Below are 16,999 nucleotides of genomic sequence, written 5' to 3'. Positions count from 1 at the left end.
TGCGAACTTCCCGGCTTAACTCTTTCGGAGAAGGGAGGATTCGATTTATTTTTGGCGTCACCCGATCCGACAATCCGCAACTGGCTCTGAACGGGAAGAGTAGTGATAAAAAAAAATGTGAAAAGATCCAATAGTGCAAGTGGCACAAAAGAAAATAGTAAACAAGAAAGATATTAAATAATAATAAATCCAGTTAGGTAAGTTTCAAAATGTATAATTTAATAAAAGAAATATACCATAGAAACCAAAAAAAATATCAAAATTAAATCCAAAATGGAAAAAGTATAAAATAATAATAAATTAAAAAAAAAAAAAATATATAATTTTTCAATCTAAGAAGAAACTAATTTGGGTAAAAAAAAAAAAAAAAATCCTAACCTCAAAATTGACCACGACAAAACCTAACCTGATCTGTCACCCAAATGTGTAAATCAAAATCAAACAAAGTTTATCCCAAATAAAGCTTCTTTTACAAAATGTGTAAATTCAAAAAAGGTAAACTAGCATTTAAAAAAAATAACCCCTTCTCTAACCTTTTCTTTTTTTTTTTTTTAGGTCAACCAACTAAAGTATCAAAACAAAGTACCACTAAGAACAAGTATATATAAAAAAAAAGGGTGTATATCAATACTAAATCAAAATTACAAATTACTTTAAATTAATGAACAAAATTAGACTTTTGAAATTAAAAAGGAAACATAAACGAGACCAAAACAATATACGATAAATATTAATCGACTTGATTATAATATATGTACTAGTTTCCAGGAGCCTGAAGGGCTTAAAATACAGCAGAGGGAGGTGAAAGTAAGTGACTCCACTCTTTTCGATATGCAAATTTTGTCTGACCTTGTTTTCGGTAGTTGAATCCCTCAAACGAAGATTTTATCCTTCGGAGTAGAAAATAGAAGTCCGGTCCTCAGCAACGCTCCTCGAGATGGTAAGGATAAATGGTTTGATATCAGGAATCAAATTATATAATTCCAATTCTCTTTCAGGTATTGTTAACAGGTGTTGCCTTAAATTGGAAAATTTTTGTCCTCCCAACAAAATGTTCCAGAGTTTTCCTCTCCCCACAAAAAAAAGAACCTGAATATATTACCCGAATTAAGTTTAAGTTAATTTTCCCTTTTTTTTTTTTTTTTTTAAAAAAAATGAACGACCCTTACCTCAGTTGGTCGAGGTTCACGCCAAAACGTTTACTGAAAATATGTTAATAAATCCGGCAAACAACCGAAATTCGGAACAATCAATTTATTCCAAAATTTAATCGAAGTTTCGTGATTAATCCGCTAATTGCGAGTATAGACAAACACCCCAAAATCCAAATTTCAAAAGAAAATTCCAAAATGTCTTCCCGTCTATTTAAAATTCACTGACTCGAATATTTTCTCGGCGCACTCGATTGCAGAAAAAGAGAGAGATTTCCGGAATTCGTCCGTATTTATACCCGAAACTTAAAAAAAAAAAAAAAAACTCGAAAAATACCGTGATAATAAAATTTTTAAATAAAAATATCGTGTTTCTTAAAAGCCCTCTATAAAGTAATAGTGAAACTAGGGATAAGGATAAGTAAGAACGGAAACTCTCGGTAACGTTGCTGAAACAAAACAAAACAAAACCGAACATCTGGATTTATTATTTGAAAATGAAGAATCCAAAGTAAGAAAAGAAATAAGGAAAAAGAAACTGTAACATTCCCCTCTTTCCCACCAAAAGAAATTTTTCCCAAAATTTCTTTATCAAAATTCTAGGTCCCAAAAGGTAAGAAGAAGAAATGATAGAAAAGACAGAGAAGAAATGATGCAATCAGCCCAGAAAAAATAAAAAAGATATAGAAGAGAAAACGATCATACAGTATTTGCGATTAAACCTCCGCGTCGTCATCGCCCTGTTCCGTTTCCGACCTGCCCGAATATGGTTTCAGATGTGTCACGTGCCAATGACCAATCAGTAATTCACCGGTAAGTTTCTCTAACTCGTAAATGTCATCCGCTATTTTTTTACGCACCCGAAAAGGACCTATGTACCGATCTGACATTTTGGCCGCTATACCTTTATTCGCGTCCGACAAAACAAAGTTCTTTCGCCAAACCAGATCACCGTCATTAAAGCTAGTCTCGCGTCTTCGGAGATTATAATTAAGACCAGATCGCGTCGAAGCCATTTTAATTCTTGCGTGTACCTCCGCGAACAGATTCTTAAATGCTTTTGCCCTAAGTTTCGTATTAATTTTTTCGTGTATTTCATCGATTTTATGCAGTGCTCCATCCAAAATGATTTCCCGCCCGTGAAGGATGTAATACGGGGAATAACCGGTAGTCGTATGTTTGGCAGTTCGCAACGCGCACGTGACCTTGGGTAAGTATAAATCCCATAACCGTTGATTGTCACTAACGTACGCGGTTAACATAGTCTTCAACGTTCGGTTTACTCTTTCAGTCGGATTAGACTGAGGGTGGTAAAACGGAGTAAATTTAGCTTTAATATTATAGTCTTGAAGTAAACGTTCATACAATTTCGACCGAAATTGGACACCGTTGTCACTAATTATAATCTGCGGCACACCGTCGGTCAAAAGAATACCTTCTTCGAGGTTACGTACCACAGCGGAAGCTGTTGCTTTACGCAGCGGAAAGCACACCGGATATTTACTAAACAAGTCTAGTACAACTAGTATGTGAGTATAACCCTTGGAACTTCTAGGTAATGGTCCGATTATGTCTATACTTATAACTTGCCACGGACGTATTATACCGTTATGACTTCTCAGCAACCCCGCAGGAGCTCTTTGCTCAGGTTTAGTGCGTTGGCACACCTTGCACGCTTTAACATAACGAACGACGTCAGCACGATATTTGGGCCAGTAATAATGGTGAAGGATTTTGGACACGGTCTTTTCTACTCCTAAATGACCCCCTGCCTCAGGTGAGTCGTGGAGCCTTTTAATTAATTTTTCCCTTTCGCCTCGAGGAACCACGATTTTCCACATATCATCCCCGTCCGTCAAACGATAATCCGTCACTCGAATCTTTTTAAGCAACCTGTCCCCATCCGTCCGATACGAAGGATATCTATCGGGATTTGCTTTGACGGCCTGTACCAACCTTTGACACCACGGATCCGATACGCGATCAACCGACACCTCGTCCGCCAGTACCGGTACAGCTCGCGAAAGAGCATCGGGCACTACATGCTCCTTACCCCTACGATGTTTAATAGAAAAATCATACTGTTGTAATCGTATGGACCATCGCGCCAAACGACCAGAAGGTGATTTCAAATTGTTAAGCCAGACCAGAGAATAGCGGTCGGTCACCACGGTGAAATGGCTTCCTTCCACATAGGGCCGCAATTTTTCTATCGCCCACAAAACCGCCAAACACTCCTTCTCTGTAGTCCCGTATTTCCGTTCCTGCGCGGTTAACGATCGGCTCAAGTAGCTTATTACGTGTTCCGCTCCGTCAATCACCTGCGTCAGCACCGCCCCGACGCGTCCGTCTGAATAGTAAATTCATATTCGAAGTTCGGCCTGGTTAAAATCGGTGCCGTCACCAACTTTTCTTTAATCGTGCTCCACGCTCGCTCGCACTCATCGGTCCACAAGAACTTACAACACGACTTCCTTAATAACGCCGTCAGAGGAGAGACCACGGTCGCGAAATTAGGTACGAATCGCCGGTACCATGACGCCATACCGACCACACGCCGCACCTCCGACACCTTTCTCGGCGTAGGGATTTCCAAAATCGCTCTAACCTTCTCCGAGTCCACGTGTAATCCGTCACCGTCCACGATATATCCCAAATACCTTAATGACTCACGAAAAAAATTACATTTTTCTTTATTCAGGGTCAAGCCTGCCGCTACCAACCGACTACAGACCTGCTCGAGGATCTGAAAATGTTTTTCGATGGTCGGAGTCGCCACGACGATATCGTCAAGGTAGACGAAAACGTGAGGAGCCAAATCTCCCCCAATAACACCATCGATAAAACGCTGCCACGTGGCCGGTGCGTTAGTTAAGCCAAACGGCATCCGATTAAAGTGAAACAGCCCGCGTCCCGGCACCGTGAAAGCTGTGTACGGCTTGCTGGCCTCATCCATCGGAATTTGCCAGTATGCCGATTTAATGTCGATGGACGACAGATATCTCGCGTCCCGTAAACTATCTAGAGTCCACGAAATATTCGGCAACGGGTAAGCGTCAGACAAAGTCACACGATTCAGTTGTCTGTAATCGACACAAAATCGATATCCACCGTCCTTTTTAGGGATCATTAAAATTGGCGAAGACCACGGGCTACTGGATTTTTCGACAATGCCCATCGCGATCATTTCATTGAGTTCTCGATCGATGATCTTTTGTATAGCCGGCGAGACCGGGTAGTACCTTTGCTTAATCGGAAGTACGTTTTCGTTAACCCGAATTTTATGAGATACTAAATGAGTATGACCTAACTGACTTTTATGTTTAGGTTCAAAAATCCGTTGAAGAAGTTCCGATACCCGATGCTTATCTTCTACCGACAAACTTTCACGCGCTTGTATGGCCGATACCGTGACATCCGGAGGTTCACATGAAAAGGACCAATCCCCCCTACGTAAATCAGGTACCACACCCATACGTCTCCAAAAATCTACTCCCAAAATTAACGCATGTCGTAAAGTCGGTACCAGCAAAATTTCGATGAGTCTTACGCGACCCTCAACAACCATCGGCACGGTCATCATCCCTTCAATTTGACATCGGTCATTATTCGCGACAGTACATTGCGAATTAACTCTCGTTATAGGTATGCCTAAGTTTTTCAATATTAGTATCCCCTCTCGACCCGCGATCGTTTTAGTAGCTCCCGAGTCCAACAAACCCGCGATTCGTCTCCCCAAAATATTCACGTATAAATAGGGTCTTTCGTCGTCCCGTGCAGACGCGAAAACGTAATCTAACAAAACTCCGATCGGCTTTTGAAAGGTGGGACGGGTACGACACCGATCTATCGTCGACCCGCTGCCCCTTTTCCCGAACACGAATGACAATCTCGCGTTGTAACCCCGGGTGCACCACATCGGTAGCAGTGCTTACGCTTGGGTGCGCGACATGTTTGGGCCCTATGCCCAATAACTCCGCAATTCCAACACGCACCCGATTTCAACCCTGTCGTACGAGTCACCGACTCAGTTAACACTGGCGCCGCCGCCACGTCCACGTCGACCGACACGTAAGCCAAATCCGGTTCCAAAGTTTTGTTCATCCTTGTAGGAGGAACATAATCGTTAACGGCAGTCCGAGTCGCCTCTAACTTTCGGCCAAGCTGTAGTAATTGATCTACGGACTTAATTTCCACGAGGGCCAATTGTCGCTGAAGCGAGGGTGTTAAATTCTTTACGATAATCTTTACTTGCGCCAATTCCGTAATATTTGTCCCCAACCGCGAGAATAAATTTTTCATGACCGCGACGTACATTCCTATACTTTCAGAAGGTCCCTGCGTACGTCGTTTGATTTCCTCTATTAACCTTTCATCGTAATCGACGGGTTGAAACTCAAATTTTAGTCCCTCAACGATTTCTTCCCAAGTCGTATACTGATCGCGATTCGCTCGGTACCATACTAATGCGGAACCCGTGAATAAATCCACAGCCGAAGTGAATAAAACCGCCTTCGAAACACCACGAGCCACCCTCAACTCATTCACTCTCTCGAGGAATGCGCTAAGAGACCTCCGACCGTCTCCGGAAAAATCAACGCCCCATTTCATCACTGGCATCGCGCGCTTATCAGTAACTACGTCATCGTCCTCGGACGTCACCGCCGATTCTCCGCTAAAATCACCAATGCCGGTGGACGATTCCACCGATTCAACCTGTCCTCGGTCGCGTTAGCTCGATTAGCCCTACCAATTAAATGTTGCAAACGCGTAGCGATCTTTTTAAATTCAGCACTGCCACTTACTATGGCCCCTAGTGCCTCGATTTGTCCGTGGTACTTTTCGATACCGGTCCGAACCGCCTCCTCGTCCTCATCGTACGCTATTGGATTTTTCGGCAAACGAAAACTCTTATCGCGCTCAAGTTTTATAAGCTTGCGCAAGGTCTGTCGCATTTCGTCGCAATTCGTGGCCGGCGTGACCCCGCGAACCCGCAACTCATAGCGCAACATGTCGGCCGTCAATCTCCCGACCTCAAATTTTCCTTCCATATTTCCCGATAACTGTCAAATTCCCGTGTACCAACCGTATAAATAATTTAATCAATTTTAACAAATCTAATCCCGATTTCCCTTCCAAATAAGAAAATAATCGAAGGGAACGGACAACGCGCAAGTGTATCTCAAGTAATCTATCCACAACACGACCGCAAGAAAATATTTTGCTGGCGATTCTCTTTCCCCGTATGGCCTTTTCCTTATGGGGCCCACGTCACCTAATTTTTTTTGAAGGCCCCACGTTGGGCGCCAATTTGTAACGCCAAAAAAAAATATTAATATAGAAATAAAAAAAATAGTGTTTTATTACTAAAAGATTCTTTTCACGATCCCGGTTTTGTTGCGAACTTCCCGGCTTAACTCTTTCGGAGAAGGGAGGATTCGATTTATTTTTGCCACCCGATCCGACAATCCGCAACTGGCTCTGAACGGGAAGAGTAGTGATAAAAAAAAATGTGAAAAGATCCAATAGTGCAAGTGGCACAAAAGAAAATAGTAAACAAGAAAGATATTAAATAATAATAAATCCAGTTAGGTAAGTTTCAAAATGTATAATTTAATAAAAGAAATATACCATAGAAACCAAAAAAAATATCAAAATTAAATCCAAAATGGAAAAAGTATAAAATAATAATAAATTAAAAAAAAAAAAAATATATAATTTTTCAATCTAAGAAGAAACTAATTTGGGTAAAAAAAAAAAAAAAAATCCTAACCTCAAAATTGACCACGACAAAACCTAACCTGATCTGTCACCCAAATGTGTAAATCAAAATCAAACAAAGTTTATCCCAAATAAAGCTTCTTTTACAAAATGTGTAAATTCAAAAAAGGTAAACTAGCATTTAAAAAAAATAACCCCTTCTCTAACCTTTTCTTTTTTTTTTTTTTAGGTCAACCAACTAAAGTATCAAAACAAAGTACCACTAAGAACAAGTATATAAAAAAAAAAAGGGTGTATATCAATACTAAATCAAAATTACAAATTACTTTAAATTAATGAACAAAATTAGACTTTTGAAATTAAAAAGGAAACATAAACGAGACCAAAACAATATACGATAAATATTAATCGACTTGATTATAATATATGTACTAGTTTCCAGGAGCCTGAAGGGCTTAAAATACAGCAGAGGGAGGTGAAAGTAAGTGACTCCACTCTTTTCGATATGCAAATTTTGTCTGACCTTGTCTTCGGTAGTTGAATCCCTCAAACGAAGATTTTATCCTTCGGAGTAGAAAATAGAAGTCCGGTCCTCAGCAACGCTCCTCGAGATGGTAAGGATAAATGGTTTGATATCAGGAATCAAATTATATAATTCCAATTCTCTTTCAGGTATTGTTAACAGGTGTTGCCTTAAATTGGAAAATTTTTGTCCTCCCAACAAAATGTTCCAGAGTTTTCCTCTCCCCACAAAAAAAAGAACCTGAATATATTACCCGAATTAAGTTTAAGTTAATTTTCCCTTTTTTTTTTTTTAAAAAAAAAATGAACGACCCTTACCTCAGTTGGTCGAGGTTCACGCCAAAACGTTTACTGAAAATATGTTAATAAATCCGGCAAACAACCGAAATTCGGAACAATCAATTTATTCCAAAATTTAATCGAAGTTTCGTGATTAATCCGCTAATTCCGCTATTAATCCAGCGTTAAAGTAACATCTGAACGAGCTACGCGTCAATGTTTAAATGAAGTAGAACATATTTTGGATCTAGTAGAAGAAGATGCAACGACCAGCTCACGCAGAATTGCTGTTCAATTAAACATCCCACAAAAGAGAGTAATAAACACACTCCACGAGCAATGCTTATATCCATTTAGGTAAGATACAACATCTACTGCCGGAAGATTATGTTAAACGAGTTGAATTTTGTCGGTGGATAAATAATGATCATCGTGTTGTATCGCATATTCTTTTCACGGATGAAGCAACGTTTACCCGCGACGGCCTACATAATACTCGTAATAGTCACGTATGGTCCGATGAAAATCCCCATGCAACAATCGAAAACAAGTTTTCGATGTGTGGTGTACATTTACCGAAAACTTGGTATGATCAACGATTATTTAATTGGCCCTTTCATTTTGGAGAATCGCCTCACAGGAAACCATTACCTAGAGTTTTTACAAAATGAATTAAATGATTTACTGCAAGATGTTCCTCTAAACATTAGAAGGCAAATGTACTTTCAACACGATGGAGCTCCGGCGCATTTTGCTCGTCAGGTCAAGCAACATTTGGACGAAAGGTTTCCAGGGCGTTGGATTGGTCGTGGTGGTCCTATTAGTTGGCCTCCAAGATCTCCAGATCTCACAGCACTTAATTATTGTTTGTGGGGATGGTTCAAAAGTGAGGTATACAGGTGTCCCAGACCACCCGTACCAGCCGATTTATTCGGAAACGGTGAGTCCTAGAGAGTTGAAATAAAAAATTCGTCAACTAAAGCAGACACCCTCCTTCTAGATAGTGTGTTACGACCGACCAACAACAACCGGAAGTGGGTGCAATTGAGTAGTACTTTAATATTTTATATGTAAAGAGGGGTCAATTACGATATCATCGTAAAGAACTCTTCAATAGAAATCTCTTTCGCTTGAAAAAAATTTTTATATTGCTAATCGTTTTCGAAATAATAAACCCTAATTGTTGGTACTTTTTACCGGTGTTATTTAAGTTGACAAATAGATGTCGCTATTCGTCGTTTTGAAAAATCGTGTAATTTAGAAATGGCTGGTTAATAACAAGAAATTGTTTTTACTAACAAAATGAATAAAATAACAAGGAGTTTTTTTAACACAGAAGAATATTACAAAACACTAAATAATAAAACTTAATAAATTAAAGTAAAAATACCAGTTCTTATTAAACAAATGAATAAAATAACTATGGAAAGGAATAATTTTGACGACAAAACGACACAAAACGCTCAATCTAACAAAAAATTAACAATGTTCAAATTGGTAAATTAGGATAACATTGTAAAGAACTCTTCAAATGAAATTTCTTTCGTTTGAACAAAATTATTATATTACTAATCGTTTTCGAAATAATCCACCCTAATTTTTGGTTCTTTTTACCGTGTTATTTAAGTTGACAGCTAGATGTCACAATTCGTCGTTTTGAAAAATTGTGTATTTTAGAAATGACTGGTTAATAACAAAAGCATTGTTTTTACTAACAAAATGAATAAAATAAACAATAACTTTCATAAGAGTACATTAGAAAACAGTTTTAGTAAATTACAAAAAAAAAACGCTCTTCTTAAAATATTTAAGTAAAGTTTAATTTTAAAACAGTCGCCGTTTGTCAATTATTTGACAAAAAGTTATTGACAGAACGTCAACTTTGTGAAACTAGCAGTTATCAATTCTTCGTATTTATCTTGAACAACTAATTAGAATTTTATTTAAACATCAACATGCCTTTCAACAATGAAGAAGCGTATGACATGTTGATGTTATTGGGGGAATGCAGACAAAATTTTCGGGCTGCCGAAAGATTGTATGCCGAGCGCTTTCCTTACGGACCACAGCAAAGTCGTCATGTCTTCAGTCGTCTTGCTTGTAGAGTTAAGCGATTTGGGGTAGTTCGTCCTCATCACAACATCAGACACAGAATAAAAAGAACCGTGCAAGACAATCGAACAGCGGAGGTAATAGCCGGTGTTGAGTTATACCCTCATTTATCCGTCCTTGATATGGCAAGGGAATTCGATATCACCAAGAGCTCAGTCCAACGGATATTAAAAGAAAATAAATTTTACGCTTATCATGTAAATCTTTGCCAAGAATTAAGAGATCAAGGTTTTAATAACCGATTACAATTTTGTAATTGGTTATTAGGCCAAACTCAATTTTTTCATCGGAATATCCTTTGGACAGATGAAGCGACATTTAAAAGTAATGGGCAGTTAAACCTGCACAATGCCCACTACTGGTCAGAAGTTAACCCCCATTGGATGGTTGAAATGAACAATCAAAATCTGTGGTCTCTAAATGTGTGGTGCGGGATTTTGGGCGACACCATAATTGGGCCCTTTTATTTTGATGGCACTCTCAATGGTCGCACGTATGCGGAATTTCTTGCTGGCACATTGCAGCATGATTTGTTGGGTGACATTCCACTAGCAATAAGGAGGAGATTGTGGCTACAACAAGATGGCTGCCCAGCACATTATGCTGCGGTATCTCGTGCGATTTGTGACCAAAAATTCCCTGGGCGATGGATTGGAAGAGGAGGTTGTGTGGCGTGGCCAGCACGATCACCCGATTTGACCCCTCTTGATTTCTATCTTTGGGGTCGACTTAAGAATTTAGTTTATAAACATCGACCAACAACAAAGGAAGAAATGAAGAACAGAATTCAAGAAGCGTGTCAGAATTTAAGTGCAAGAGAAATTTTAAATGCGGTAGATAGTGTAAGGCTCCGGCTTGAAAAATATGTTGCTCAAAATGGTGAAAAAAATGACAATTTGAACATTTATAATCTTTATTATCTTGATTTTGTTAATTTTTTATTAGATTGAGCGTTTTGTGTCGTTTTGTCGTCCAAATAATTCCTTTCCATAGTTATTTTATTCATTTGTTTAATAAGAACTGGTATTTTTACTTTAATTTATTAAGTTTTATTATTTAGTGTTTTGTAATATTCTTCTGTGGTAAAAAAAACTCCTTGTTATTTTATTCATTTTGTTAGTAAAAACAATTTCTTGTTATTAACCAGCCATTTCTAAATTACACGATTTTTCAAAACGACGAATAGCGACATCTATTTGTCAACTTAAATAACACCGGTAAAAAGTACCAACAACTAGGGTTTATTATTTCGAAAACGATTAGCAATATAAAAATTTTTTTCAAGCGAAAGAGATTTCTATTGAAGAGTTCTTTACGATGATATCGTAATTGACCCCTCTTTACATATAAAATATTAAAGTACTACTCAATTGCACCCACTTCCGGATGTTGTTGGTCGGTCGTAACACACTATCTAGAAGGAGGGTGTCTGCTTTAGTTGACGAATTTTTTATTTCAACTCTCTAGGACTCACCGTTTCCGAATAAATTGGCTGGTACGGGTGGTCTGGGACACCCTGTACAAAGTTAAAGTTGACACTAGGGATGCACTTCTTAGGCGCATTCTAAATGTTGCAGTTAATATTAAGGAAAATCATGCAGCAATTAGGAAAGCAACAAGAGCTCTTAGTAAACGAAACCGGAAATGTTTAGAAGTTAATGGCGATATTTTCGAACAATTACTAAAATAACGCTGATGACCAGTATTTAATGTTAATGTATAAGATTTTGTTTAATTGTAGTTATGCAGTAAGAGTTATGCAATAAAAAAAAAATAAAATAAAAGAAAATCGGATAACAACATATAAGTTTTTTTACATTATTTTCAACCGTACAATATACTCCTAAAGTTTAGTAACGTTTTAGTATTGTAGAGTAACCGAAATGTTTTTAACTGAGTAGCAATTAATTTTTAGGATATTAATAGATTTAAGTGTAGCTGAATAATAATAGATTTAAGTATAACTTAAGAGCAGAGCTGGGTTTGTAAACTATTTAAAAGGAATAAAAGCTTAAAGTACAACAGCAGAGCTTCATTTCTAGTTTTTAACTGTGAAGAACAGGAAGGAGTGAAATAAAATTATAAAATGAATTTGTTAGAACCTAATCGTAACAGTTATCGTTTGACAGGCAAACGAATTGATCGCGGAATTTTTAACAAGTTGATAGATAAACTTTCGATAGAAGTTTATTTGCCAGGATATAATTTTTGTGGACCGGGTACCAAGTTGGAAAAGAGATTATCGAGAGGAGATCGAGGCGTGAATCCATTAGACGAAGCTCAGATTTAAAATTTACACACGACGCAGATAGAACATTATATAAAGCAGCGAAAGAACGAATACGAAATAAAGAGTCTACTCTTGGAGAAAAATTGGCATCGTCCGTAGTAGAACACTTTAACGTATGCAGTTGCCTCATCTCCTTTTTTGGCATTACGTACACTTCAAGAACTTGCGAACCTTTACGCCGATGACAGCCCAAGAGCGGCCGAAGTTCTCAAAAATAATGTTTATATTGATGATATTGTAACCGGAGCTCAATCTGTCAAGAAGCATTACACCTACAACAAGAATTGATTGTTTTATTAAAGAAAGGAGAATTTGAGCTACGAACATGAGCGAGTAATTGTGTCAATCTCTTACAAGCTGTCTCAGAAACTAATTTACAGAAGCCGATATCAATGGATTCTGGTGAACTCAATTATGTCAAAGTATTGGGTCTTCAGTGGGATCCTACTACCGTCATAATTCCTGTACTAAACGTTCGATACTGTCAGAAATTTCTCGGATTTACGATCCGCTTGGTTTTCTTACTCCCTGCACATTTAAAGCAAAAACAATCATGCAAAATCTCCGGCAGTGTAATCTTTCTTGGGATGAAAATCCTCCCACATCAATCTCTGATACGTGGAAATTATTCCAAGAAGGCTTTGCTGCTTTATCTACTTGGACTTTGCCCCGTTTAATGGTTCCGATAGACACCAAGTCGATCCAACTCCATCTATTCTGTGATGCCTCTCAACTTGGGTATTGCGCTGTCGCATACTTACGATATCAAACTTCTACTCATATTCAAACTTCTTTCGTCTGTGCAAAAGCACGTGTTGCTCCTTTGAAAACTATTTCGATTCCTAGACTAGAACTGTGTGGTGCAGTTCTCCTTACTGATTTATTTCAGACCATAAAAGAAGCGTTATCCCCAAACATCACTTTCGATTCGATTTTCGCCTGGTCTGATTCTCAGGTCACTTTTACCTGGATTTCTTCGGTACCTAACCTAACCGATGAAAAATCTTTGTTGCAAACCGTGTAACTCAGATTCAGAATATCTTACCTTCAAAATGTTGGAGACACGTTTCATCCTCTTACAATCCCGCTAATTGCGCATCTCGAGGTCGTCTTCCCGACCAATTAATTACATCTTAATTGTGGTGGAAGGGTATTTCGTGGCTTACCGCTTGTCCAGAATATTAGCCCTCAACTCACGAATTCATACCCGAACCATGTGACACCGTAATTACAACAACAAAAAAATACATATAATAACCAACACATTTACAACACCAAACACAACACGGTCCTCGCCTAGCTCAATTGGAGATTGGGTCTAGTATAATTTCTTTAAGGCGCCACACAGTTGCTCCCGTATTGTCCACGAACTGTGACGTGAAGTTGGTAAAGTGAGTGTTGTAAACAAATGCCAAAAACAACAAATACAACAACAACAAAAATAAGTCGAAGATTTGAGTTACAATAATATTTATTTGGGATAATACCCAAGGAACGAAAAGCAAAAAAAATAGACAGCATAAAAAATAGAAATTTAAAAATTTCGTAAAAATCAAAACAAAATAAACTATACAAGGTTCCGAAAACAAAATTCAAAAAAGTAATGTCAATGCTAATTGAACAATGAAAAAAAAATACAAAAAAACAAACTAAAAAGAAAATCCCTAAATTGAACCCGCACGACTTCGTATATTTCAGCTCAAAATAAAGCCGTAATAATAAAAAAAAATAAAACCGAAATCAAAAATAAATTCGCTAATGAAAATCTCACAAAAAAAAATTAACATTCAGAACCAAAAAAAAAAAAAAATTAAACGATTACCTTTCGTAAAATAAAAAAATACTAATTGAATAGATAAAAAAAAACGGTAAGTACAAAAAAAAGCAACTAAATTATATACAATAATTTTAAGTTACGATTCTTTACTTTATTTTAGGGTTTTATATGACCTTGACTGTGATGAACCTAATCCAGTAACTTTCTTCTTCAGCAACGCCTTCCAGAACTTAGAAAAGGATGGATATTGATGAAAGAGATGGAGTATTGGATTTCAAAAATTGACTCCCAATACAAAATATAATAATTTGATTTCTCCCAACAGGAAATTCAAATAAACCAAAAAAATGCTCTCCAATACAAAAGGCCTAAAGCGAAAATAAAGAGAATTAGGAAAAGAAATAGAAATGTAAAAGAAGGGAGAAGAAAAAGGAAAAAAAGGAAAATTCTGTTAAATAACGCAAAGATTGTTAAAGAGTTGTAGGATAAACCACAACCAGGATAAAAATTTTGTTTTTAAATATGATACGAAGAAAATCCGGATAAACCGTAAACAGGAATGAAATAATCACTTCCCAAGCTATTTCGCACACAAGTGATAGATCCTCCAAATAAGGAAAATGGAAATTTCCAACCAAATAATTTTAAAATTACCAAAATGGCTATAACCAAAAATTTCCGAAACTCACAGGTGTGGCACGTATTAAAGCTGGTTTTAAAGAGAGGGAGAATCGTCTCTGAAGACTTGTAAAAATACTCTCGTTGACAAAAAAATGAACGTGCGCATAAACAAAATTTGAATAAAAGAAATAAAAAGAAAATAGGAAAGAGAATTGAAATTAGAAATAACAGGAATATAAAAATGGAAAATTAAGGAAGTTCTAGAAGTACGCTGCTAAAAAAAAAATACAAAAAATGTATTAATAAACAATAAAAATAAATAAACATATTACGTTACGCGTATTATGCAACCCAAAATCTTCCTTCTTTGACAACACAAAACAAATTTACACCAAAACAATACATTAAAGACTTAATTTTAGAAAGAATTTTATAAATGATCTTCTGCATAAATTTTCCTCCTTGTCTAAAATTAAACATATTATGGCCTATGTCCTAAAATTCTGTAGTCATTGCAAAGGTCGTAAAAAATATATTGTCATAACTTTATCGCCATTTGAAACTGAAAATTCGTTAACAACCATCATTCGTTACATACAAGAACAGAACTTTCCCACTTTACTCAGAACAATTAAAAATAATCAACTGCCCGACAAGCCATTTCCTAAGTTAGCTCCTTTCTTGGACAGAGACCATTTAATCAGGGTGGGTGGTCGTCTTAAACATGCTACAATTCCGTTCGACCATAAACATCCAGTGTCATTACGTAAAAACCATCGTGTAGTGAACTTATTGTTAAAAAAGTACACAAAACTTACCTGCATGCGGGTCAACGAACCATACAAGCTCTAGTGATGCAACAATATTGGATCCTCGCCTCCAGAAGCGTTATTCACCGAGTGCTCTCACGATGTCTGCGGTGTTTTCGTTGCAAGATCATATGCTCCTTGGATGGCCGATCTCCCTCATTTCCGAATTTCTGAAGCTAAGCCGTTTTCAAGTGTCGCCGTGGATTTTGCTGGACCAATTTATACCACCATCAGCCGTTGTCGTGGAGCGCGGTCTGTTAAATCTTACATATGTATATTCGTTTGTACATTCATATAGGCTATACACCTACAATTGGTTTCACATTTATCAACAGACGCTTTCATCGCCACCCTACGCCGTTTTACATCACGCCGGGGCTGATGTTCACTAATTCTTTCCGACCAGGGAACCAATTTTGTAGGTGCTTATAACAGATTACAACAAATGGTTCAAACCGCTGGTGAAAAATTGGAGTTACGATGACAATTCCATCCTCCGGGAGCACCTCACTTCAATGGTCTAGCCGAAGCTGGCGTTAAGTCCGTAAAAACCCATTTATTACGTGTGATAGGAGAGTAACGACTTACCTTTGAAGAAATATACACGCTCCTGACTCAAATCGAAGCGGTTCTCAATTCTATTCCATTGTCAGCAATCACTAGCGATCCCAACGATTTACAACCATTAACATCCGCCCATTGTTTGTGTTTAGAACCAATAACATTTTCTGTTGTAGATCCCGATATTAGTAAGGTTCCAATTAATCGCCTCTACCGTTGGAAATTGCTCCAGAGATACAAGAATTCTGGAAGAGATGGCATCAAGGTTATTTATCTTCGCTTCAACATCGGGAAAAGTGGAATGCACTTACTTCGAATCCTGCTGTTGGAGATTTCGTCATTATTCGTAATGAAAACCGCTCTCCTTTGCAATGGAAAATGGGTCGAATAGAAGAAACTCATCCTGGAACTGACGGCGTCGTTCGAGTAGCGACCGTTAGAACTAAAACCGGTCGTCTAAGCAGACCCGTAACGAAACTTTGTCTTATACCAAATTAAAATTAGAAGTTCACGTTTCTTATTATCTATCTACCTACTGTTTATCGATTTGTTTGTCTAATCAATTATATTCAATTAAGGGAAAGTTCAAGTTATAGGGAACGGCCTATTTTATGGGATCAGTCAAATAATTTTTACAAAAATAAAAATCGAAAGGAGGATTGTTGGACCGAATTAGCTGAAATGTTTGGGACTGATAGCTCCGAATTTAAAAAAAAGATGCAGTCGCTTTTGGCCTCATTTAGGAGGGAAAAACAAAAAATTAAAACCAAATCAGGAATGGGGACAGAGGAAACATATAACACGAAATGGTTTGCGTTTAGTAGTTTACTGTTTTTGAAAGATAAAAATACACCCCATCAAACGCAGGATACAGAAAGTTTGGTACGTAAGTTTTGTCTTATATTATTTTTTATTTCAGAACGAATTAAAGAACATACAACAGGCCTTTTAAAGATTATGCATAAAAATCTTGCCATGGTACACGTCCTGCAGTTGCAAAATATTCTGCAAACTGTTGTCTATTCTCTTTCGTCACGGATGAGGTCTTACGGGCAACTTTTCTTATGGGGATGAGTGATGATGTTGTTCCGCTGTCTTGCCTCCAGCTACCATTTGCAAGTATTCCCTTAACTTCAGAGTCTAAACTTCCTTGGTG

General features: G+C 37.5%; 2 long non-coding RNA genes across 4 annotated transcripts; both read left to right on the top strand.

Annotated features, from left to right (window-relative positions):
- The first annotated feature begins 98 nt into the window (after window positions 1-98).
- LOC139431173 (uncharacterized) lies at window positions 99-1,239 on the top strand. Of its 2 annotated transcripts, XR_011641482.1 has the most exons (4): window positions 99-197; window positions 762-807; window positions 864-940; window positions 999-1,239. It is a non-coding gene; the product is annotated as an uncharacterized lncRNA (long non-coding RNA). The 2 variants fall into 2 exon arrangements; XR_011641481.1 differs by lacking the exon at window positions 99-197 and having other exon boundaries at window positions 614-807.
- A 5,399-nt stretch (window positions 1,240-6,638) lies between these two features.
- On the top strand, window positions 6,639-7,624 carry LOC139431104 (uncharacterized). Of its 2 annotated transcripts, XR_011641398.1 has the most exons (4): window positions 6,639-6,743; window positions 7,308-7,353; window positions 7,410-7,486; window positions 7,545-7,624. It is a non-coding gene; the product is annotated as an uncharacterized lncRNA (long non-coding RNA). The 2 variants fall into 2 exon arrangements; XR_011641397.1 differs by lacking the exon at window positions 6,639-6,743 and having other exon boundaries at window positions 7,139-7,353.
- The last annotated feature ends 9,375 nt before the right edge of the window (window positions 7,625-16,999 follow it).

The sequence above is a fragment of the Onthophagus taurus genome, chromosome 8 (assembly GCF_036711975.1).
Source record: "Onthophagus taurus isolate NC chromosome 8, IU_Otau_3.0, whole genome shotgun sequence".
Taxonomy (NCBI): domain Eukaryota; kingdom Metazoa; phylum Arthropoda; class Insecta; order Coleoptera; family Scarabaeidae; genus Onthophagus; species Onthophagus taurus.
Note: the sequence above shows the minus strand (reverse complement) of the source record. Positions and strands in the feature narration are given on the sequence as shown.